Source organism: Mesoplodon mirus (assembly GCF_964341445.2).
Source record: "Mesoplodon mirus genome assembly, chromosome: 13".
Lineage (NCBI taxonomy): Eukaryota > Metazoa > Chordata > Mammalia > Artiodactyla > Ziphiidae > Mesoplodon > Mesoplodon mirus.
The window spans coordinates 46,612,886-46,624,412 of NC_138989.1; positions in this window are offsets into that span (position 1 = coordinate 46,612,886).

An 11,527-nucleotide genomic window follows, 5' to 3' on the forward strand; every position below is an offset into this window, starting at 1 on the left:
TCTTATCAGGTGAAGGGAAAGGAAGACATTAAGACAGAGAATTTATAAACTTATTTCAGAAAAATATTATTTCTAAAAATTCCTTCTTTTAAATCAGATATTTCTGATTGCAGTGTATTACTGAATATAATAATGTTTTATATATGTCTTCAATAAAAAAATGTGATAAGAAAATATGTTTTATTTTCTCTTTGGTATATGTAGTACTCCATAAACAAATACACATTTGGAAAATCTTTTCCCATTTTGTTACTAGGTGATTAACATCTTTATCATTATGTGTATAAAACAAGGACATGAATTCACTTATAAATTGAAATTTCAGAATAATTTACTTACTAATGGTAGAATTTCTCAATATCATCATTATTTTATTAACAAATGCTCACTATAAACTAATAAATCTACTGAATATACTCCTGAAATTGTTCTAGACATTGTATAAATAATAAAATACCATCTCTTACTGGATTTAAATTTAACAAAATTATTACTATTTTCTGTATCAGAGGTACCAATTTCTGTTGAAATAAGAAAAGAATAATTAATTTCAATTATTTTTTAAAGACTCCTTGAAGATAGTGACATCTGAGGTAGGCCAAGTAGAATTTTACCTGCCAGTGGTTCCAAAAGTATAAAAGCCGGAAACACAGGATATATTCAGAGTATACTAATAGTCAAAATAAATATAACTTAAAATGTCTGACACAAAATGGGAATTATAAAATCCTCACATAGTCTGCCATTTCACATAATGCTTACTGTACTAATTACTCAAAAATATATCCTACTGAATTCTCAAAACAACACTATGTGGTATAACTTACACCTATGTCATAGATGAAGAAACTACAGCTAAGGAAATTGTTAGTTTTATGTGTGCTTAAGTAAACAGCAGTTAAAATTCAAGCCTGGAACAGCCTAACTCCAAAGATCTTATTCTAACTCATCAAATTCTTCTGACTTAATCCTAGAAGAACACATGGGAGGCAGAGGATCTTGAATCCCATTAGGGTTTTGGATTTAACTTCGTAGAAAATGAAGGACCCAGTGAAATTTTTTGTGCTGGTGAAGGGCCGAGTCCTATTTTATGAGATGACACTGGGGCAGTCCTCAGGAGTCCTCATGATAGGTGGTGTGGTGTTGATCATTACAATACAGAGACACCCCGGTGGCCAGATCACTAAGGCAGAGAGCCTAGTATGGTGTCAAGATCTTCTGAAAAGCCAACATTCCGAGTTGAGCTTGCTGGCCCCAAAGCCTGGGAGATGCTCTGATCACCCCTTAGGTGAGCAGATCCATGCTGTTTTGTCTCAAACGACTCCTGTCAATCATTTTCTATGTTAATCAAAGGATTTGTACACGGCATGCCCCTGACCTATTTTATTACTTTAGAAGGGGCATATGAACTATTTCAGTTTCTAGAAGAGGGCATGCTTACTCATACCTCGGTCACTCTGCCCCACCCTGGTTCCTTAACTGGAAACCCTCTTCACTCCCCTCATCTACTTGGCTTTTTCCTCCTCGTGCCTCAACACTCACCTCCCTCAAGCATTGTCACTTCCTAGGAGCATTTCTTGATATCTCTGCCACTGCCCCAGCCTACTTGCTTGGCTAGCTCTCCTTCTTTACTCTCTTCAGCAATTAAGATACTATTTTCCTATGTCTGCCAGCCTGTGAGCCCCTTGAGAACAAGGGCAACGCTTTTCTCATTTCTGCATCTCCAGTGTTAGTAGAATGTCTAGTTCAGCGCATGCAGTCCTTACTTTTGGAAGTGAAGGATAGAGTCAAATTCTCTCAAGAACCTAAAACAAAGTGTCTCCAGTTCAGCAGTGTTGCCTCTAGACAGCAGCCCTTCAACTGACCTTTGAAAGGTTTGTGTAAATACCAGCAGGAAGCCGCAAGTAATAAACTCGTGAAGACACTTACATTTCAGGAGCAATTTACCATTTACAGGAAGAGTAATAAAGTCATTGAAAAAAACCTCACATGCTTTTTGAAAGAAGTTATGAGATAGCTGAATAACATAAATTCTAAAATGTTGCAGAGAAGATGAATCTGGGAAATGTAGTTCCTCAAAGACCTTAAAAGTGGGTGATGGTGAAGCAAAGCTGAAAGCTGGCAGTAAGGTATCCAAAACAACTAGCTTTAAATCAATGATAGCAGATTTACTTTTTCTAGAGTTCATCAAAATAAAGGTATTAGAGTGGGAATTTAGCACCAAGACTCTGCTATTGAATTTAAAGTTTTTGTATTATACTCTTGTATAATTTCATTTCCCACGTTATCATGAATATCATTCTTTCAAAATTTTACATAATAGTCATAAATTGTACCACACATTTTTAACGATTCTGTTAGTCCCAGAGAATTAGATCGATTCCAGTTTTTGCTATTATTAACAATGCTACAATGGACATTTATATAAATCTATACACATATATACATACACAAATACATAATCACAAGAGCACATAAACATGTTGAAATATTTCTATAGGGCTGACTCTTAAAAAGGATGTTACCCTATCAATGGATACACGTAAATAATTTTTTATAGTTTTCCCAATTTCTCTCTCAAAAAGGTGTGTCAATTTACACTCCCACCAACAGTTCTTTTTTTTTTTTTGAATTTTATTTATTTTTTTATACAGCAGGTTCTTATTAGTCATCAATTTTATACAAATCAGTATACACATATCAGTTCCAATCTCCCAATTCATCACACCACCACCACCACCATCCCGCTGCTATCCCCCCTTGGTGTCAATACATTTGTTCTCTACATCTGTGTCTCAATTTCTGCCCTGCAAACCGGTTCATCTGTACCATTTTTCTAGGTTCCACATATATGCGTTAATATACGATTTTTTTTTCTCTTTCTGACTTACTTCACCCTGTATGACAGTCTCTAGATCAATCCACGTCTCAACAAATGACCCAATTTCGTTCCTTTTTATGGCTGAGTAATATTTCATTGTATATATGTACCACAAATTCTTTATCCATTCGTCTGTTGAGGGGCATTTAGATTGCTTCCATGACCTGGCTATTGTAAATAGTGCTGCAAGGAACACTGGGGTGCATGTGTCTTTTTGAATTATGGTTTTCTCTGGGTATATGACCAGTAGTGGGATTGCTGGGTCATATGGTAATTCTATTTTTAGTTTTTAAACGAACCTCCATACTGTTCTCCATAGTGACTCTATCAATTTACATTCCCACCAACAGTGCAAGAGGGTTCCCTTTTCTCCACACCCTCTCCAGCATTTGTTGTTTGTAGATTTTCTGATAATGTCCATTTTAACTGGTGTGAGGTGATACCTCATTATAGTTTTGATGTGCATTTCTCTAATAATTAATGACAGTGAGCAGCTTTTCATGTGCTTCTTGGCCGTCTGTATTTCTTCTTGGGAGAAAAGTCTATTTAGGTCTTCTGCCCATTTTTGGATTAGGTTATTTGTTTTCCTAATATTGAGCTGCATATGCTGTTTATATATTTTGGAGATTAATTCTTTGTCCGTTGATTCATTTGCAAATATTTTCTCCAATTCCGAGGGTTGTCTTTTCATCTTGTTTATGGTTTCCTTTGCTATGCAAAAGCTTTGAAGTTTCATTAGGTCCCATTTGTTTATTTTTGTTTTGACTTCCATTATGTTAAGAGGTGGATCAAAAAAGCTCTTCCTGTGATTTAAGTCATACAGTGTTCTGCCTATGTTTTCCTCTAACAGTTTTATAGTATCTGGTCTTACATTTAGGTCTCTCATCCATTTTGAGTTTATTTTTGTGTATGGTGTTAGGGAGTGTTCTAATTTCATTCTTTTACATGTAGCTGTCCAGTTTTCTCAGCACCGCTTATTGAAGAGACTGTCTTTTCTCCATTGTATATTCTTGCCACCTTTGTCAAGATTAGTTGACCATAGGTGCGTGGGTTTATCTCTGGGCTTTCTATATTGTTCCATTGATCTATGTTTCTGTTTTTGTGCCAGTACCATATTGTCTTGATTACTGTAGCTTTGTAGGATAGTCTGAAGTCAGGTAATCTGATTCCTCCAGCTCCGTTTTTTTCCCTCAAGACTGCTTTGGCTATTCGAGGTCTTTTGTGTCTCCATACAAATTCTAAGATTTTTTGTTCTAATTCTGTAAAAACTGCCATTGGTAATTTGAAAAGGATGGCAATGAATCTCTAGATTGCTTTGTGTAGTACAGTAATTTTCACAATATTGATTCATCCAATCCAACAGCATGGTATATCTCTCCATCTGTTGGTATCATCTTTAATTTCTTTCATCAGTGTCTTATACTTTTCTTCCTACAGGTGTTTTGTCTCCCTAGGTAGGTTTATTCCTAGGTATTTTACTCTTTTTGTTGCAATGGTAAATGGGAGAGTTGCCTTAATTTATGTTTCAGATTTTTCATCATTAATATATAGGAATGCAAGAGATTTCTGTGCATTAATTATGTATCCTGCTACTATACCAAATTCATTGATTAGCTCTAGTAGTTTTCTGGTGGCATCTTTAGGATTCTCTATGTAGAGTATCATGTCATCTGCAAACAGTGACAGTTTTACGTCTTCTTTTCCAATTTGCATTTCTTTTATTTCTTTTTCTTCTCTGATTGCTGTGGCTAGGACTTCCAAAACTATGTAGAATAATAGTGGTGAGAGTGGACATCCTTGTCTTGCTCCTGATCTTAGAGGAAATGCTTTCGGTTTTTCACCATTGAGAATGATGTTTGCTGTGGGTTTGTTGTATATGGCCTTTATTATGTTGAGGTAAGTTCCCTCTCTGCACACTTTCTGGAGCGTTTTTATCATAAAAGGGTGTTGAATTTTGTCAAAAGCTTTTTCTGCATCTATTGAGATGATCATATGGGTTTTATTCTTCACTGTGTTAATATGGTGTATCACATTGATTGGTTTCCATATGTTGAAGAATCCTTGCATCCCTATAGATAAATCCCACTTGATCATGGTGTACGATCCTTTTAATGTGTTGTTGGATTCTGTTTGCTAGTATTTGTTGAGGATTTTTGCATCTATATTCATCAGTGATATTAGTCCGTAATTTTCTTTTTTTGTAGTATCTTTGTCTAGTTTTGGTATCACAGTGATGGTGGCCTCATAGAATGAGCTTGGGAGTGTTCCTTCCTCCGCAATTTTTTGGAAGAGTTTCAGAAGGATGGGTGTTAGCTCTTCTCTAAATGTTTGATAGAATTCACCTGTAAGGCCATCTGGTCGTGCACTTTTGTTTGTTGGAAGATTTTTAATCACAATTTCAATTTCATTACTTATGATTGGTCTATTCAGTTTTTCTATTTCTTCCTGGTTCAGTCTTGGAGGTTATAGCTTTCTAAGAATGTGTCCATTTCTTCCAGGTTGTCCATTTTATTGGCATAAAGTTGCTTGTAGTAGTCTCTTAGGATGCTTTGTATTTCTGCGGTGTCTGTTTTAACTTCTCCTGTTTCATATCTACTTTTACTGATTTGAGTGCTCTCCCTTTTCTTCTTGATGAGTCTGGCTAATGGTTTATCAATTTTGTTTATTTTCTCAAAGAACCAGCTTTTAGTTTTATTGATCTTTGCTATTGTTTTCTTTGTTTCTATTTCATTTATTTCTGCTCTGATCTTTATGATTTCTTTCCTTCTGCTAACTTTGGGTTTTGTTCGTTCTTCTTCCTCTAGCTCCTTTAGGTGTAAGGTTAGATTGTTTATTTGAGATTTTTCTTGTTTCTTGATGTAGGCTTGTATTGCTATAAACTTCCCTCTTAGAACTGCTTTTGCTGCATCCCATAGGTTTTGGATCATCGTGTTTTAATTGTCATTTCTCTCTAGGTATTTTATGATTTCCTCTTTGATTTCTTCAGTGATCTCTTGGTTATTTAGTAACGTATTGTTTAGCCTACATGTGTTTGTGTTTTTTACGTTCTTTTCCCTGTAATTGATTTCTAATCTCATAGCGTTGTTGTCAGAAAAGATGCTTGATTTGATTTCAATTTTCTTAAATTTACTGAGGCTTGATCTGTGACCCAAGATGTGATCTATCCTGGAGAATGTTCCATGTGCACTTGAGAAGAAAGTGTAATCTGCTGTTTTTGGATGGAATGTCCTATAAATATCAATTAAATCTATCTGGCCTGTTGTATCATTTAAAGCTTGTGTTTCCCTGTTAATTTGCTGTTTGGATGATCTGTCCATTGGTGTAAGTGAGGTGTTAAAGTCCCCCACTATTATTGTGTTACTGTCGATTTCCTCTTTTATAGCTCTTAGCAGTTGCCTATGTATTGATGTGCTCCTATGTCGGGTGCATATATTTTTATAATTGCTATATCTTCTTCTTGGATTGATCTCTTGATCATTATGTAGTGTCCTTCCTTGTCTCTTGTAACATTCTTTATTTTAAAGTCTATTTTATCTGATATGAGTATTGTTACTCCAGCTTTCCTTTGATTTCCATTTGCATGGAGTATCTTTTTCCATCCACTCACTTTCAGTCTGTTTGTGTCCCTAGGTCTGAAGTGGGTCTCTTGTTGACAGTATATATATGGGTCTTCTTTTTGTGTGCGTTCAGCAAGCCTGTTTCTTTTGGTTGGACCATTTAATCCATTCACATTTAAGGTAATTATCGATATATATATTCCTATGACCATTTTCTTAATTGTTTTGGTTTTGTTTTTGTAGGTCCTTTTCTTCTCTTGTGTTTCCTACTTAGAGAAGTTCCTTAAGCATTTGTTGTAGAGCTGGTTTGGTGGTGCTGAATTCTCTTGGCTTTTGCTTGTCTGTAATGCTTTTGATTTCTCCATCAAATCTGAATGAGATCTTTGTCAAGTAGAGTACTCTTGGTTGTAGGTTCTTCCCTTTCATCACTTTAAGTATATCATGCCACTCCCTTCTGGCTTGTAGAGGTTATGCTGAGAAATCAGCTGTTAACCTTATGGGAATTCCCTTGTATGTTACTTGTTGTTTTTCCCTTGCTGCTTTCAATAATTTTTCTTTGTCTTTAATTTTTGGCAATTTAATTACTATGTGTCTCAGCGTGTTTCTCCTTGGGTTTATCCTGTATGGGACTCGCTGAGCTTTCCTGGACTTGGGTGGCTATTTCCTTTCACATGTTTGGGAAGTTTTCAACTATAATCTCTTCAAATATTTTCTCGGGTCCTTTCTCTCTCTCTTCTCCTTCTGGGACCCATATAATGGAAATGTTGTATGGTTTAATGTTGTCCCAGAGGTCTCTTAGTCTATCTTCATTTCTTTTCATTCTTTTTTCTTTATTCTGTTCTGTAGCAGTGAATTCCACCATTTTGTCTTCCAGATCACTTATCTGTTCTTCTGCCTCAGTTATTCTGCTATTGATTCCTTCTAGTGTACTTTTCATTTCAATTATTGTATTTTTTCATCTCTGTTTGTTTGTTCTTTAATTCTTCTAGGTCTTTGTTAAACATTTCTTACATCCTCTCGATCTTCGCCTCTATTGTTTTCCGAGATCTTGGATAATCTTCACTATCATTATTCTGAACTCTTTTTCTGGAAGGTTGCCTATCTCCACTTCATTTAGTTGTTCTTCTGGGGTTTTATCTTGTTCCTTCATCTGGTACATAGCCCTCTGCCTTTTCATCATGTCTATCTTTCTGTGAATGTGGTTTTTATTCCACAGGCTGCAGGATTGTAGTTCTTCTTGCTTCTGCTGTCTGCTCTCTGGTGCATGAGGCTCTCTAAGAAGCTTGTGGAAGTTTCCTGATGGGAGGGACTGGTGGTGGGTAGAGCTGACTGTTGCTCTGGTGGACAGAGCTCAGTAAACTCTAATCCATTTGACTGCTGATGGTTGAGGCTGGGTTCCCTCCCTGTTGGTTATTTGGCCTGAGGCAACCCAACACTAGAGCTTACCTGGGCTCTTTGGTGAGGCTAATGGCAGACTCTGGGAGGGCTCACGCCAAGGAGTACTTTCCAGGACTTCTGCTGCCAGTGTCCTTGTCCCCACAGTGAGCCACAGCCACCTCCCACCTCTGCAGGGGACCCTCCAACACTAGCAGGTAGGTCTGGTTCAGTCTCCCCTGGGGTCACTGCTCCTTCCCCCATTTCCCGATGCACACACTACTTTGTGTGTGCCCTCCAGGAGTGGAGTTTCTGTTTCTCCAAGTCCTGTTGAAGTCCTGAAATCGACTCACACTAGCTTTCAAAGTCTGATTCTCTAGGAATTCCTCCTCCCATTGCCAGACCCCCAGGTTGGGAAACCTGACATGGGTCTCAAAACTTCACTACAGTGGGTGGGTTTCTGTGTTATATGTGTTCTCCAGTCTCTGAGTTGCCCACCCAATGGTTATGGGATTTGATTTTACTGTGATTGTGCCCCTCTTACTGTCTTATTGTGGCTTCTCCTTTGTCTTTGGATGTTGGGTATCTTTTTTGGTGAGTTCCAGTGTCTTCCTGTCGATGATTGTCCAGCAGCTAGTTGTGATTCTGATGTTCTCACAAGAGGGAGTGGGAGCACATGCTTCTACTCCACCATCTTGGTTCAGGGCCACAAATTTTGTTTCTTCCTTAGTTTTTCCCACCAAAATTATCAGCTCTGTGAAGGCACCATCAGTGGCTGCTTCTTTGTTGTATTTCCAGTGCCTTGCTCTGTGCAGCTCTGGAGAGGAGAGGGCCCCACACCATGCAGGGTTGCACAGGGAAATGGTGAGGGTTGTCTCCGGGCACAGAGAAAGAGGTAACTTATGGCTGAAGCCTTTACCGTGTTTTCCTTGGAAAGAAACAGGTGAGGCAGATTCCATCCAGAAGTCTTGATTGGCAAAGTGAATGAATTGAGTGCTCAACTGAGCAATCAATGAAAAGACCAACTAGGTCTCACATTGGTAGCACAGATGCTGGTACTCACAAATGGCTCTTCATCTGGGACACAGGGAGGGACACTTCCTCAACAGCTAAAGGCGAAGGGAAGCATCACAAAAATCAGACTCCACCATGACCTAACCCGACAGCCATGCCAGCTGCCGAGCCTCAGGTGAGCCCTTGTCTTTGCCTAGGACCGTGGGCACAGGGGTCGGGACCTGGAGGTCACCTGCAGAGCTGGGAGCTACCTAGGTGGCCCCACACAGGCTTAGCCGGGCAAGCGCCTGCCACCAACAGTTCTTGATAGGACTTGCTTAAACACAAACTTAATAATAATTGATTTAAAAAATTCTTAAATTTTTAATAATCTAGTAAGAATTATGATTACCTGATGTATACCCATCATTTATGCAGATTCTGACAATCAATAAATATGTTGATTGAATAAAAGAATGAACCATTAAATGATTATTATAAATTACCATATATGCTTGGATACATTTCTAGTCTCTCCTTTATTACACTGACATATTATTAAGTATGCTGATAATTCTGACTATTGTTACAGATGTACTACATTGTTTTTAGTCTGTTTTGATATTTGGTAAGTGCAGTCACCACCCATTACCATTTTTTTTTTAATTATCTTGGCACTTCTGATACACTCAAGTTTAGAAAAAATAACAAACTTGATGTAATTTTTATTAAAAATAAAATTAAATTGAATATATAAATGAATAACTTTGAGCCATTCAAAAATAGCATTATCTAATGCTTTGCCTTTTCTAGTGTGATTTTTTTTTTGCCGTACGCGAGCCTCTCAATGTTGTGGCCTCTCCTGTTGCAGAGCACAGGCTCTGGACGCGCAGGCTCAGTGGCCATGGCTCACGGGCCCAGCCGCTCTGCGGCATGTGGGATCTTCCCAGACCGGGGCACTAACCCATGTCCCCTGCATTGGCAGGAGGACTCTCAACCACTGCGCCACCAGGGAAGCCCTCTAGTGTGATATTTTACACAGGATAAATACTTAAGAAAAATTTTGAAAATTCTGGAAATTTGAGACTGCTGATAAATACTTTTCATTATAACCATTTGCTGGTTGATAGTTTTTATTTTCTTTCAAAGCCATTTCCTCTATTTCTCATATATAAGCTCCGTAACCAAAAAAATAACAAAAAACAAAAACACAGAAAATCGTACAGTAGAGGGCAAAATAACGTTCCCAATAGTAAGATACAATTCATTTACTTTCCATCATAATATATTTCAAAAACAATGATGAAAACCAAATAAATGAATCCTAAATATTACACTTATTAAACATATTACATGGAAAAAATCCCACTCCCAAAAAGCCAACAATTACTATCACTAAATATGATATAATTTTTTACTTTTTTCTTGAATGTTACCATGTGTCCATGTGTAAATGGTTGTTGCAATCTTTTAAACATGGACTAAATACTAAATACAGATAATAAAGATTAATTTGTGAAAACTTCTTTAAATTCTATTTCAGCTTATTTGAAATAAAAGTAAGTGAAAAAATGGAGTTCATACTAGGAAAGAATTACTGTTGGAGATTTGTCAGTGCTTTTGTGGATTGTTAAGAAAGCGAATAAGCAAAAGATTGTGTCTTATCATTTTTAAAAATAATAAAATTAAGAGAAATTGAGTGCAGAAAAAAATAATAAAGGAAAAGGCAATAAAACCATTGTAATAATTATACGAATAAATACTTTTCTGCAGCTAAAGATGGTGATTGGTACTGAACTGTTGGCAGGGGGGTATCACGTGCTGGCACAAAGTGCTTGTTCATTAGCTCATATGCAGTTTGAATTGTGCATAAGAAAGGTAATGCAGGGGTACCAATATACAATGTGGAAAAAGTGAGTTGAGGGGAAAAAATGAAATTTGAGGGCTATCTGTATATACTGTCGTTGGCATAAAGGATCAACCTTAAGTATTGAAAATTTTTTTCTTAAGAAGACCACACCTTGGTTAGAAATCCATAGAGCTGAGTTTCCCTGTGATGAGTAAGATGATTGAGTTAAGGTAACAGAGATGGTGAATGTGTGTTTAATAGGAGGCAGTGAGTATGTGTGGTGAGTGATGATGAGGTGTTAGTACAAAAGTCACAGTGTTTGCATGTGATCAGCATAAATATTGCTTGACTGGGAAGTCTTATCTATTTAACAAGGAGGCACTGATGGGGTGGAGACTTTTGTACCAGTGAGGCATGAGCCACCAGTTGTGGGGAAACTGAAACTAGATAGGAGCTGTAAAAAAAAAGAGTGAAAAAATAAATATTTATTATCATGCACCAAGCATTATGCTAATTACTTTTCAAATATTTTCTCATTCAATCCACCCTATGATCTTCCTTTTAAAGATGAAGAAAAGTGGGAAAAAAATATGATATGGGAACCACTGTGACCTCGTTTCAATGCTCATTCATTCATTCATTCATTAAAAATGTTTTTAGTATTTCACTATTACCTGTGAGCTGAGTGCTGGGAAAAGAGAGGTTGAGTTAAGGTCCTTGCCATCAAGAACCTCACAGTCAGATGCAGGAAGAAGTAAGAGTTAAAATACAGTATGACAAGTGTTTCATAAGGGGTGTGAATGAGAGGGCTATGGGAGAAGAGAGGGGTGCCCAGCTGAGTGGAGTTGAGTAAGGCTTCTCTGAAGAAGTGAC